Source organism: Mustelus asterias, unplaced genomic scaffold (genome assembly GCF_964213995.1).
Source record: "Mustelus asterias unplaced genomic scaffold, sMusAst1.hap1.1 HAP1_SCAFFOLD_185, whole genome shotgun sequence".
NCBI classification, from domain to species: domain Eukaryota; kingdom Metazoa; phylum Chordata; class Chondrichthyes; order Carcharhiniformes; family Triakidae; genus Mustelus; species Mustelus asterias.
In genome coordinates, this window is record NW_027590183.1 from 156,472 (window position 1) to 171,240 (window position 14,769).

Consider the following 14,769-nt stretch of genomic DNA (forward strand, 5'->3'; position numbering starts at 1 on the left):
TCAATCCCTCGATTGATAAAGGCCAGCACACCATACGCCTTCTTAACCATCTCCTCCACCTGCGGGGCCGATTTTAGAGTCCTATGGACCCAGACCCCAAGGTCTTTCTGATCCTCTACAGTACTAAGACTATTTCCCTTTATATTGTACTCCTTCATCCCATTTGACCTGCCAAAATGGACCACTACGCATTTATCTGGGTTGAAGCCCATCTGCCACTTCTCCGCCCAGTCTTGCATCCTATCTATGTCCCTTTGTAACTTCTGACATCCCTCCAGACTATCCACAACCCCACCAACCTTCGGCAAACTTACCAACTCATCCCTCCACTTCCTCATCCAGGTCATTTATGAAAGTGACAAACAGCAAGGTTCCTGGGGCACACCACTGGTGACCGACCTCCATTTAGAAAAAGACCCATCCATGCACACACTCTGCCTCCTTTGGTCAAGCCAGTTCTGGATCCACAGGGCAGCAGCCCTTTGGATCCCATGCCCTCTCACCTTTTCTAGAAGCCTTGCATGGGGGACCTTATCGAACGTCTTGCTAAAATCCATATAAACCACATCTACCGCCTTCCCTTCGTCAATGTGTTTCGTCACATTTTCGAAGAACTCCATCAGGCTCATAAGGCACGATCTGCCTTTGACAAAGCCATGCTGAGTATTCTTGAGCATACTAAACCTCTCTAAATGCTCATAAATCTTGTCCCTCAGCTTACCAACTACTGAGGTTAGACTCACCGGTCAGTAATTTCCTGGGCTATCCCTATTCCCCTTCTTGAAAATAGGAACCACATCCGCAATCCTCCAATCCTCCGGCACCTCTCCCGTCTCCATCGACGACGCAAAGATCGTCGCCAGAGGCTCTGCAATCTCTTCCCTCGCCTCCCACAGTAACCTGGGGTACATCCCATCCGGACCCGGCGACTCTCACACCAGTGAGTAAAATTTCTGTCAACTGATAATTCCATTCAAAACCCTAAAATCCTCAGTTAGAGCAGTTGGAGGGAGAACAGGAGGGGAGGTTATTTGCGGCCTCACTTTTTCAGATAGTTCTTTCCAGATCAGAACTTGCTGTTTAAAAGATAGCTCATCTCCCTTCTGGTTCCTTTACCAATTACAGAACGCCATAAATCTGTCCTTATCTGCTTCTGACCCTTTTGTCAGTGGAAACACTTCTCATTATCAAAGCCTCCTCATTTTGAACTCCCCTGTTCAGACGCTCTTTATTCTTTGCTCTCGGAGAATAGTGCCAGTTTCTCCATGGTCTACAAAACTGAAGTTTTTCTTCTCTGTCAATGGAATCGGGACATCACCGGCATTTGTTGCTGATCCCTAATTGTCGATAAGAAGGTGGCGATGAGCCACCTTCATGAACCTTTGCAGTCATTTGGTAAAGATCCTGATTCTTGGAGCTGTGCCAGAAATGCTGCTTTACATTCTTTCCAGAGACCTCAAATTGGGTGCAGTGCTGAAGCTGAGGCTGAACTGGTGAATGATAAACACAACCTTCTCTCGCCTTTTGAAGTTTATGGGGGTGATTTAATTTAAACACATCAGAAATAGTGTCAGTTGTAGACTGCATGGCCCCTTGCCCCTGCTCTGCATTGAATATAATCGTGGCTGCTCATCTGCCCCAACTCCACTTTCCCAGCTGCTCCTCATATCCCTTCACTCGATAAGAGATCAGAAATCTCAGTCCTGAATATTTTCAGTGCTGGATCATCCACCTTCTCTGGGGTAGAGAATTCCAAAGATTCACAACCCTCTGAGTGAAAACATTTCTCCTCACCCCAATTCTAAACAATCCACGGCTTATCCTGAGATCCTGCACTGCTGTTTTCAATTTCCGAACGAGTGGAAAACAATTACTTAGTGTCTACATTGCCCAGCCCTTTCAGATACTTGTATGTTTCAGCGCAATCACCGCTTATTCCTCTCAACTCAGTGTATAAGCCAAAATTATTCCGTTTGTCATCTGAAGAGAACTATCTCATCCTGCATTTCATATCCCTTTGAGGCCTCATTTCTCTTTAGCACTGTGTCTTCTTCCAGACCGAGAATTTTCAACCTCCTGTTCACATAGGTCTATGGTTTTTCCCCTCTGAGATCTCAGCATTCCTCCACGTTTGGCCTCCTGTGTATCTCCACGCCCTTTGACCTGCAGCTCTGAAATTCCTTCCCTGAACTCTTTGCTTTTATCTCTTTTACCTGGAGATGGTAATCACTTTTTCATCCAACTTCCCACAGAGAAAATACTCAGAACTGAAGTGGATGGCCTCACACTGCCTATTCATAGATTTCCAGTTTTTTTATGCTGTAGCTTTACCAACTCACTTAGTCCCTCTGTGTTCCTGATTTCTAGGAATTAAATACGGTCAAATTCTGATTCAATTACAGCAAGTAGGTCAGGAAACTTAAAGAATGAGCTAAAATACAAGTTCAGATGAAGGGTCATCTTGACTCAAAACTTTGGCTCGATTCTCTCTTTTCATTTGGAGGCCCACACTGTCTGTAATTTACACACAGTAAAACAACAACCTGAATTGTTGTCTTGTCCTGCCAAGTGGGTGCAGGAGAACCAGTGGACCTCGCCCAACAGAGATGGAGAGTTGGAAGCAGTGTTAGAGTGCACACTGCTCTCACCTGTCTTACTCTTATCAATTTAACATCAAAATTGATATTTAACCTCGTGAATCCGATCTAGAATCCTCAGCATGTTGGATCAGGTTATAAATCAGTAATTTCCAAATCTGTATATTTAAAATCACTCGATAGCAAATCTTTTGTTCAGAGATTTGGTTGAACCCAGAATAAAACTATCAGTAAGTTTAGGGGCCTGATTCTATAACTGGCACAGGATGGAACATTGAAAGTGTTTTTGCTAAACTATCGTTTCTAAAGTTTGTCCTTTGAACCCGATTATCTGATCATTCTCTGAATAAAAATGTTGCACCATCTGAAATAAACAATCCAAGATCAACTGATTAAAAGGGAGGTGCAAATCCTCCAGAAGTTTCACACTTCATTATTCAACCAACATTTAAATACAGTAACAGGATGAAATTATTCCGCCCCTTGAGCCTCTTCCTCTATTTAATTAAATGTTGCCTAATCTGCATCTTAACTCCATTTACCCTGAGTAGATGTCATCCTCGATAAGGACAGTTGACGATGACCTGCCATAGATTCACTTCACTTGTCATCCTGAGTTCGTGAAATTCTGAGCATCTTCTTGAATAACTCCATTGGGCCAGAATCTGGTGTCTCAGTTGCTGGTTTACAATAATAAATGTAACTGGAGTGTTAGTGCTCATTGCCCAACAGCTGCAGCCATTGTTGCTCAGAGAGCATTCAGTTTGTAATCCGGGGGGGATGGAGTCAGTGAGATCAGACAGTGTGTAATCCGGGGGGGATGGAGTCAGTGAGATCAGACAGTGTGTAACCCGGGGAGGATGGAGTCAGTGAGATCAGACAGTGTGTAACCCGGGGAGGATGGAGTCAGTGAGATCAGACAGTGTGTAACCCGGGGAGGATGGAGTCTATGAGATCAGATAGTTTGTGAACTTCGTTAATATGTCGAATGGTAATACTGTAATTGAAACATTTCCAACACTCCTGCTTCCCCTTCAGCATCTTTTGATGTCGGGTATGTGGCTAAATTGTCATTTTGATTCACACTGGCTCTATTTGACTCTCTTTCTCTCTCTTGGCATAATCAGATCTCCGGGGGAGCGCTGGATTAATTGTGAATATCCACAGTTACAATTCAGCAGGGATTGTGGCCTGAAGAACTATAAGAGGTGAACCAGCACAGTATTGTGAGAGCGCCAGCCAGAGAGAACCCTTCACATTCAAACAGCTTCCATATATTTTCTGGAGAGGAAGGTAAGAGGAAGTTCCATTTACTCTGGTCCTGTAGCAAGTACAAAAAGATGATAAGGTGAGGTTGGAAATGCTGAGTGAGATGTGGAGTGTGTGAGCACCAAGCACAATTATCCAGTGTAAGGCTGTGTGATGTACCATGAAGTTGGAGCAGTTTGTGTCTCGTGAAACACCGCGCCTGAATTTCACAAGCCCCCGACAGCGTCACGTTTTGGTCCGTAAAACACGCAATATTGGAATTGCAGTTTCATTGTTAAACAGAACTGGTTGACTGTTCTGGGTTAATCTTCCTCTGAACTGAACTGAGGGTGTGTGATGGGAAATTCGCCACTTCGGAGTCAGACTTGGAGGTTCAACAAACAGTTTTATTCAGACAAAGCTTTGGGAGAAGCGCTGGCACTCCGCAGTACAGGCACTCACCTTCTCAACTACACAATGGTAGCTGAGCATCTTTTATACATTGTTAGATAATAGACAGTGTGGACATTAGCCGTTAGCACATCGTTACAAGTTGAGTAGACAGGTACGGACATCGACAGTTAACACATGGTTATACATAGAGTAGATACATATATGCAGTTATGTCTTCCATCAATGGCTGATCTTGTTATATACATTTATGCATTTATGTCCCTCATCAGTGGCTGATCTCGTCATCAAACTCATTGTTCTGGGTCTGCTTTTATCTCGAGTTTAAGGTGCCTCAAGGTCTGACCTGTTTCCTGCAGTAATTTAAACACTAAAGGTTTTAACTCTTTATGTAATGTCTGTGCCCAAAGTCAGTGCCTCTTAATGTCTTTTCCCAGAGTCCATTTTGTGTGCCGGGTAACCATTTTGTCTCCTTTACTTTGATTGCTCTCCAACAGGGTGTGTGATGGTGGTTTTGTTATTTCCGTTTTCAGTTATTTTTGCTGAGCGATTTCCTGTGTTGCCAGGGTAACGATCTGACTGATCTCAGTACCAGAGACAGAGGTGTGGACACCAACCGGTGGAGAGAAAGCAGCTGGGTGGGGGGGCCAGGCGAGGGGATCAGTCCGTGTGAGGCAGATTCTGGAGATAGACAGAGGCGATGAGATATGTTAATCAGAAAGGAGAGAGAGACCAGGGCGAACCGACACTGAGACAGACGGGGGTCAGGGAGAGGAGGAAGAACAGTGAGCTGGAGAGAGACACACTGATACAGACGCAGGGAAGATAGAAATTGAGATGCGAAGTGAGGAAGCAGCAACGATAAAAAACAGGGAGCCAGTGGTGGGGCAATTTGTGTATATCAGAGAGGGCATTAGTAGTGTCGTGAGAGATGACCCTTAGTTCTTGAAGATCAAAGTGTAAAATCAGTTGGGTGGCCCTGAGTAACAGCCAGGGACAGAAACCATTGGTGTGAATTGCTTGTGCTCCCAATTTCCTTCCAACAAGCGCACAGGTGAACTCATCCTATTGGCAAACCAAATAAATCAGATAAACTGAGGGACAAAATAAAAGCAGTGGCCCCTTAAAAAAGTCAGGAACTGCCCTCAGCAAAATAAAGCAAAGTGTAAAGGAAACTTAAAATATCAAATCAGCACGTGATTAAAGGGATCGATAATGGACGCCAGCCCCTGCCGGGCCTCAATGGTGCTTGTGGACTAAGCATGCTCCCTCTCCAGGGACACCCTGCCACGTATGGAGCTGCAGTAGAGGGGAAGACAGTCGTGTGGGACGATCATTTTGGTTGCCGTCTGCCTGGGCCTAATTATGGCCAATCTAGCCAGGCCCAGGAGCAGGTTCACAGGGAGGTCCTCTGCCTTCCTCACCCCTACCCCTCCGTACCAGGTGCCCGTAGATCAGGAGCGTGGGACTGAAGTGCAAACAGAACATCAATGAAAGTTATTTGGGGGAACCAAAAGGGAGTGCAGCCGAAGACACTGAATGTAGACGTGGCCCACGGACTCCACAAGATCCCAAGAAGGGCAGGTTTCTTGTGAGCCAGTGAATCGGTACAACTTACGGTTGCGTGGTATCGCTGCGTGCACCAGCTTCCACCCCAGGTCCCCAATGTATTGGAAGAGGATCCCTTCAGAGGGGGACCTCCAGTGGGAACCTCCACCGCCAGACAGCAGCAAGGCGAACCAAGGCGTGTGCGGGTGATGGGTGAGGATACAGTAGTGGAAGGTGTGCAGCAGCAGCCCAGACAGGAAACCCTTTGTGCTGAGGCAAAAGGCATGGAGGGTATTACTGCAAGGCAGCTCAAACTATGGGGTGCCAGATCCAGGAAGTGAGGTCTGGGTTTCGGGTCAATGTGAAGTTCCGCCCGAGCAGGTACGTTTAGACGGGATCCCATCACGCAGTTGTACCTCCTCAAGACCACGTGTGACGTCGTGTCCGAGCACGACCGTTCTCAGGTCATAGATTCCATTGGCCATGAGCTGAAAGTCCTCCACCACATACTCAGCAAGCTCGTGGGGTGTCATCCAGTCCACTCCACCACCAGCACGTCCTTTACCCTGTCACACAGCAGTCACAGCCTTCCTCTCTGCCAGCCAACTGAAATGGTATTGGTGGAGGAGCAGATTCCACAGCAGCGGCTTCCGAACGACAGCTGCTACTCCAGACAGGGGAGAGATGTACCTCGAGGTGACCATGACCCAGACTTTCAGAAGGAGGGAGAGTAATTTCACACCTGGCGGAAGACGTACATCGCCAGGGCACACCATTGAGGAGGGGATTCAACGAGGAGGTATCCCTGCAGGGTCTGAAGGTGGAAGGTCACCAGTGCCTGATCGCCCTCCCTCAGCAGGAGACTCCGAACCACAGCAGTGACCCAGTGCGGTCTTTTCTCCCAGAAGAACTCTACGAGTGTTCTCTGGATGTTTATGACAAAGGTGGGGAGGGGTGGAAGTGACCAGCCGGTACCACAGCATGGAGGCAATCAGCTGGTTTATGATGAGAACTCGCACTCAGAGCAGTCCTGTCCAGCTATTCAGGCGAGCGGAGACCTTGGCCTCCAGCTCTTGCCCATTCGCCAAAATGTTATTCAAATATGTGAAGCCGTGTTCCATCTTTGGACGTGACTTATCAGGTGTTAATATCAAGTGGGATCGTAATGCTGTGATCATGTTAAATTCCAGAACACTTCTGAATGGCCCACGTCTGTTTAAAGTTGATTTATTAGTGTCACAAGTAGGCTTACATTAACACTGCAATGAAGTTACTGTGAGAATCCCTGAGTTGCCACACTCCAGTGCCTGTGCGGCTACACTGAGGGAGAATTTAGCATGGCCAATGCACTGGACCATCATGTCTTTCGGACCAGGGTAGGAAACTGGAGCATCCCGAGTAAACCCACACAGACATGGGAGAAAGTGTGGACCCCTCACGGACAGTCACCCAAGCCAGGAATCGAACCCGGGTCCCTGGCGCAGTGAGGCAGTAGTGCTAACCACTGTGCCACCCGATTTGCCCCCTCTCCTCCCTCCCTGAGCCATTTGATTGATTATTGTCACATGTATTAGTATACAGTGAGAAGTATTATTTCTTGCGTGCTATACTGACAAAGCATACCATACACAGAGAAGGAAAGTAGAGAGTTGGGTGTTATAGTCAGAGTTAGGGTGCAGAGAAAAATCAACTTCATACAATGTAGGTTCATTCAAAAGTCTGGAGAGTTTAAAAGAGTTCGAATAGAGTTTTAGAACCATAGAGTGAGAGTGAGAGGTAGAATTAGAGTGCAGGCTGCGCACAGCTCGCAAGGAGTCTGTCGCACCATCTTGGATGAATTTTCATTTGCTCTCTCTCCTCCCTACCTGAAGCATTTGCTCTCTCTCTCTCTCCTCCCTCCCTGAACCATTTTGTTCTCCCTCACCTCCCTGAACCAGTTGCTCTCTGTTGTTGAACCATTTGCTCTCTCTCTCTCTGTCTGTCCCTCTACTATTCCATCTCCTCCCCTTTCTCTAAAATAGCTATCACTGTCACATGACATTCTGAACTCTCTCGTTTCCTTCTCTATGAATGGTATGCTTTGTCTGTACCTTGTGCAAGAAACAATACTTTTCACTGTGTGCTCATACATGCGACAGTAATACATCAAACTTACTGGGTTTCTTTCTATCAATCAGTGACCACAATGAGGCTGAGCTCTCTATTGGCGAGGGACACTTGATTGACATCTGGCTACACGAGGAGGGGGGCAGCGTAATTCCTCCCTTGGGCTTCTCGCCTGCGCAGGGACAGTCATGACCGGCAATGCGCCTATGCTGAATCAAACTGGAAACAGGGCGCGGGACCACTCAACACGCATGCATCAGCATGCCGTCTGAGCGTGCGCGAGAGGAAATGGTGACCGAATAACGGTGAGAAAGTGTTTGAAAAGAAACAGCCTCAGCACTGAAAATCTGGGTGATTCCAGTATATACTCAGTATTGATGGTCTGAATACAGACTATCAAATACTGAGAATATCTGGGAGATTCTAGTCTGAATAAACAGCATTATAACACTGAGAATATCTGGGAGATTCTAGACTGAATAAACAGCATTATAACACTGAGAATATCTGGGAGATTCTCGTCTGAATACACAGCATTAATACTGAGTATATCTGGGAGATTCTAGTCTGAAAACAGATCATCAATCATAGAAACCCTACAGTGCAGAAACAGGCCATTCGGCCCATCAAGTCTGCACCGACCACAATCCCACCCAGGCCTTACTCCTACCCAGGCCTTACTCCCATATCCCTACACATTTACCCACTAATCCCTCTAACCTACGCATCTCAGGACACTAAGGGTCAATTTTAGCATGGCCAATCAACCTAACCCGCACATCTTTGGACTGTGGGAGGAAACCGGAGCACCCGGAGGAAACCCACACAGACATGAGGAGAATGTGCAAACTCCACACAGACAGTGACCCGGGAATCGAACCCAGGTCCCTGGAGCTGTGAAGCAGCAGTGCTAACCACTGTGCTACCGTGCCGCCCCATCCTGAGTATATGTCTCTCCACTTCCCTGAATTCTCATTCTATCTCTTCCTCTCTCTCCCTCTATATCTCCCTCCTCCTTCCCTGAACAATTTGCTCACTCTGTTTGCTCCCTCCCTGAGCAATTTGCTCTCCCGCCTCCCCTCGATTTGATGTGTCCCTTGTCAATTATGAGGTCTCCGTATCTCGATTTGCAGGTGTACTTTGATAATATATTTCAGACAAGTAGATAAAGTTCCGCTAACCAGGTGCAGAAAGTCACCCGGAGTGATCTGGTTATGAGGCAGGGAGTGCAACTTGTCCAGAGAGGGAGGATGAGTAGAAAGCACCCGGAGTTACGGTGATAAGTGTGTGGAAGCTGGGAGTTGTCGATGTTGCTGGATGTTTATTCTGGGCTATGAGAGCCTCATTCCCCCATCATTAAGAGGAAAGGTGCTGGAACGGGAGCACCAAGAGCACCCGGGGGTGCTGCCAATGGAAGAGAAAGTGGGATGGTGCGAATGCTGCGCTTGGGGACGGAAGGTGCCGCCCTTGCTGCCTCTTGCTGGCTGGGATTGTCCCCAATGGCAGCGAATCCACAGCGAGTCTATAAAATAATGAGTGCACAGATCAGCTGGATAGTTCATGTCTTTTCCCAAAGGTCGGGGAGTCTAAACCTTAGAGGGCAGAGGTTGAAGGTGAGAGGGGCAATTATTTCACACAGAGGGTGGTGAGTGTCTGGAACGAGCTGCCAGAGGGAGTAGTAGAGGTGGGAACAATTTTGTCTTTTAAAAAGCATTTAGTTAGATGGGTCTAGAGGGATATGGGCCAAATGTGGGCAATTGGGACGAGTTTCGGGGTTTAAAAACAGGGGCAGCCTGGACAAGTTGGGCTGAAGGGCCTGTTTCCATGCTGTATGTAAATCTGAATGATGACGCAATGAGGTGCCGCCCCCTCAGTGACGTGGCTGGAAGCGGCCGTTAAACGGTTTCCGCGCGCGGCTGGAGGGGGCGTTCTGACGTCACTGCCGACGCACAGCACGTGACCTGGATCTGGCCAATCGGCGAGCGGGACAATCAGCCCGCCGCCGCCTCGAGTGCGGAGTTCAGGCGCCGCGCCGTTTCTCACTGCGTGTGCGGGGCTTTCCCAGCGGCTTCACACCGAATCTTTGAATAACGGTAAGGAATTAAATAAGAGAAAAAGTCTCCGCTTCAGCGGCGCCGACTCTCGCTGACTGGGATTGTCCCCAGTGGCAGCGAGTCGCTGCTTCATCACAAGCTGCCCGAGTGCGCCCCGCACTGGCTGTCAATCATTCTGCTGGAGCGGCTTCCTATTGGCTGTGTTCATTTGACGGACAGCAGAACGCACCAATGGGGAATGAGGGTGCGGTGAGGTCCCGCCCACTCTGAGAGCGGCTCGCGGTCACGTGGCGCGGCCGTTAACGGTTTCTGCGCGCGGCTGGAGAGGGGGGTCTGAAGTCACTGCCCGCTCGCAGCACGTGACCGGGAGCTGACCAATCCGCGAGCCGGAAACCAGCCCTCGCCGCCCCGAGTGCGCCTGCGCGAACTTCACTCCGGGAGGGTGCGGCCCCCTTCCGACTGCGCGCAGGCGCACTGCCGTTTGTCGCTGCGTGTCCGGGTATTTCCGGGTTTGAGGAATTAACGGCCCAGAAAAAGTTTCAACTCCAACAACATTCAGCTTGAGGATTAAAATGTCGGTTTCCTGTGTAAATACAGCCCGTCTTTGTATCATATTAACAGAGCGGGGGACGGTCAGTTACATTGTGGGCGGCGCGGTGGCTCAGTGGTTGGTGCTGCGGTCTCACAGCGCCAGGGAGCCGGCTTCAATTCCCGGCCTTGGCTCACTGTCTGTGTGGAGTCTGCACATTCTCCCCGTGTCTGCGGCCCTTTCCTCACACTCTCCAAACATCAGCAGCACAGCGGCACTGGCCAGGCTCAGTTGCTGCTCAGTGTCAGGGGGGATTAGCAGGGTCAACACGGGGAGAGGGTCTGGGTGGGATTGTGGGCGGTACAGACTGGATGGACCGAATGGCCTCCTCCTGCACTGCAGCAATTGGATGATTCAATGTTTCAGAGAAAGATCTGTTATTACAATCCGGGCCGTGTCTGTGTAAACACTGCTGCAGCATCTAAATTACTGCAATCAAGCGCTTGTCTGAGTAAACACAGCACCAGATCTCTCTCCATTATTTCAGTCTGGGCCCTGTATGAGCATTTGCAGCACATGAAACTAAATTGCTTTGTGCGGCTGTAAATCAACAAATGCAAGGAAACTGACAGAGGTTGATTGAATACGAGGATATGTGCACATTCACAGTGCAACACGTGTATTGCCACAGCAGCCCCAAATCCCAAACTCTATAGACAGAGAGAACTGGAACCCACAATGTTTGTGTCTCATGGAAATCCCCTCCCCTCCCTTTTGCCCTGTCTGGGCTTCTACTGCACAACTTTCACCTCGCTGACTTTGCCGGCCTTGGCTCACTGTCTGTGGGGAGTCTGCACATTCTCCCCGTGTCTGCGGGGATTTCCTCCGACTCTCCAGAGATGAGCAGGATAGGTGCGTTGGCCATGCTAAATTGCTCCTCGGTGTCAGGGGGATTAGCAGGGTAAACACGGGGATAGGGTCTGGGTGGGATTGTGGGCGGTGCAGACTGGATGGACCAAATGGCCTCCAAATTTATCTATCCTTGCCTTAAAATCATTCAATAAGGCAGCCTCAACTGCTTCACCGGGCAGGGAATTCCACAGATTCACAACGCTTTGTGTGAAGAAGTTCCTCCTCAACTCAGTCCTAAATCTGCACCCCTTATTTTCAGGCCATGCCCCCTAGTTCTAGTTTCACCTACCGGTGGAACCAACTTCCCTGCTTCTATCTTATCTATTCCCATAGTCATAGAGGTTTACAGCATGGAAACAGGCCCTTCGGCCCAACTTGTCCATGCCGTCCTTTTTGTTTTAAACTCCTAAGCTAATCCCAATTGCCCGCATTTGGCCCATGTCCCTCTACACCCATTGTTCCCATGTAACTATCTAAATGCTTTTTAAAAGATAAAATTGTACCCGCTTCCACCACGACCTCTGGCAGCTTGTTCCAGACACACACCACCCTCTGTGAAAAAATTGCCCCTCTGGACACTTTTGTATCTCTCCCCTCTCACCTTCAACCTATGCCCTCTAGTTTTCGACTCCCCTACCCTTGGGAAAAGATATTGACTATCTACCTTGTCTATTCCCCTCATTATTTTATAGACCTCTATAAGGTCACCCTTCAGCCTCCTACGCTCCAGAGAAAAAAGTCCCAGTCTATTCAGCTTCTCCTTATAACTCAATCCATCAAGTCCCGGCAGCATCCTTGTAAATCTTTTCTGCACCCTTTCTAGTTTAATCCCGGGGAGGATGGAGTCAGTGAGATCAGACAGTGTGTAACCCGGGGAGGATGGAGTCAGTGAGATCAGACAGTGTGTAACCCGGGGAGGATGGAGTCAGTGAGATCAGACAGTGTGTAACCCGGGGAGGATGGAGTCAGTGAGATCAGACAGTGTGTAACCCGGGGAGGATGGAGTCTATGAGATCAGATAGTTTGTGAACTTCGTTAATATGTCGAATGGTAATACTGTAATTGAAACATTTCCAACACTCCTGCTTCCCCTTCAGCATCTTTTGATGTCGGGTATGTGGCTAAATTGTCATTTTGATTCACACTGGCTCTATTTGACACTCTTTCTCTCTCTTGGCATAATCAGATCTCCGGGGGAGCGCTGGATTAATTGTGAATATCCACAGTTACAATTCAGCAGGGATTGTGTCCTGAAGAACTATAAGAGGTGAACCAGCACAGTATTGTGAGAGCGCCAGCCAGAGAGAACCCTTCACATTCAAACAGCTGCCATATATTTTCTGGAGAGGAAGGTAAGAGGAAGTTCCATTTACTCTGGTCCTGTAGCAAGTACAAAAAGATGATAAGGTGAGGTTGGAAATGCTGAGTGAGATATGGAGTGTGTGAGCACCAAGCACAATTATCCAGTGTAAGGCTGTGTGATGTACCATGGAGTTGGAGCAGTTTGTGTCTCGTGAAACACCGCGCCTGAATTTCACAAGCCCCCGACAGCATCACGTTTTGGTCCGTAAAACACGCAATATTGGAATTGCAGTTTCATTGTTAAACAGAACTGGTTGACTGTTCTGGGTTAATCTTCCTCTGAACTGAACTGAGGGTGTGTGATGGGAAATTCGCCACTTCGGAGTCAGACTTGGAGGTTCAACAAACAGTTTTATTCAGACAAAGCTTTGGGAGAAGCGCTGGCACTCCACAGTACAGGCACTCACCTTCTCAACTACACAATGGTAGCTGAGCATCTTTTATACATTGTTAGATAATAGACAGTGTGGACATTAGCCGTTAGCACATCGTTACAAGTTGAGTAGACAGGTACGGACATCGACAGTTAACACATGGTTATACATAGAGTAGATACATATATGCAGTTATGTCTTCCATCAATGGCTGATCTTGTTATATACATTTATGCATTTATGTCCCTCATCAGTGGCTGATCTCGTCATCAAACTCATTGTTCTGGGTCTGCTTTTATCTCGAGTTTAAGGTGCCTCAAGGTCTGACCTGTTTCCTGCAGTAATTTAAACACTAAAGGTTTTAACTCTTTATGTAATGTCTGTGCCCAAAGTCAGTGCCTCTTAATGTCTTTTCCCAGAGTCCATTTTGTGTGCCGGGTAACCATTTTGTCTCCTTTACTTTGATTGCTCTCCAACAGGGTGTGTGATGGTGGTTTTGTTATTTCCGTTTTCAGTTATTTTTGCTGAGCGATTTCCTGTGTTGCCAGGGTAACGATCTGACTGATCTCAGTACCAGAGACAGAGGTGTGGACACCAACCGGTGGAGAGAAAGCAGCTGGGTGGGGGGGCCAGGCGAGGGGATCAGTCCGTGTGAGGCAGATTCTGGAGATAGACAGAGGCGATGAGATATGTTAATCAGAAAGGAGAGAGAGACCAGGGCGAACCGACACTGAGACAGACGGGGGTCAGGGAGAGGAGGAAGAACAGTGAGCTGGAGAGAGACACACTGATACAGACGCAGGGAAGATAGAAATTGAGATGCGAAGTGAGGAAGCAGCAACGATAAAAAACAGGGAGCCAGTGGTGGGGCAATTTGTGTATATCAGAGAGGGCATTAGTAGTGTCGTGAGAGATGACCCTTAGTTCTTGAAGATCAAAGTGTAAAATCAGTTGGGTGGCCCTGAGTAACAGCCAGGGACAGAAACCATTGGTGTGAATTGCTTGTGCTCCCAATTTCCTTCCAACAAGCCCACAGGTGAACTCATCCTATTGGCAAACCAAATAAATCAGATAAACTGAGGGACAAAATAAAAGCAGTGGCCCCTTAAAAAAGTCAGGAACTGCCCTCAGCAAAATAAAGCAAAGTGTAAAGGAAACTTAAAATATCAAATCAGCACGTGATTAAAGGGATCGATAATGGACGCCAGCCCCTGCCGGGCCTCAATGGTGCTTGTGGACTAAGCATGCTCCCTCTCCAGGGACACCCTGCCACGTATGGAGCTGCAGTAGAGGGGAAGACAGTCGTGTGGGACGATCATTTTGGTTGCCGTCTGCCTGGGCCTAATTATGGCCAATCTAGCCAGGAGCAGGTTCACAGGGAGGTCCTCTGCCTTCCTCACCCCTACCCCTCCGTACCAGGTGCCCGTAGATCAGGAGCGTGGGACTGAAGTGCAAACAGAACATCAATGAAAGTTATTTGGGGGAACCAAAAGGGAGTGCAGCCGAAGACACTGAATGTAGACGTGGCCCACGGACTCCACAAGATCCCAAGAAGGGCAGGTTTCTTGTGAGCCAGTGAATCGGTACAACTTACGGTTGCGTGGTATCGCTGCGTGCACCAGCTTCCA

General features: G+C 48.2%; 1 protein-coding gene across 3 annotated transcripts in view; it reads left to right on the forward strand.

Moving 5' to 3' along the window:
• The first annotated feature begins 3,654 nt into the window (after positions 1-3,654).
• Positions 3,655-14,769, forward strand: part of LOC144485334 (NACHT, LRR and PYD domains-containing protein 3-like) — an 87,928-nt gene continuing 76,813 nt past the window's right edge. For 2 of the 3 annotated variants that reach the window (XM_078203522.1, XM_078203523.1), the window contains exons 1-2: positions 3,655-3,890; positions 12,592-12,757. The gene's annotated coding sequence lies outside the window, so the exon portion shown is untranslated. Of the gene's footprint in view, positions 3,891-9,877; positions 10,004-12,591; positions 12,758-14,769 lie in introns of those variants that run through there. The other variant, XM_078203524.1, reaches the window with a different exon arrangement.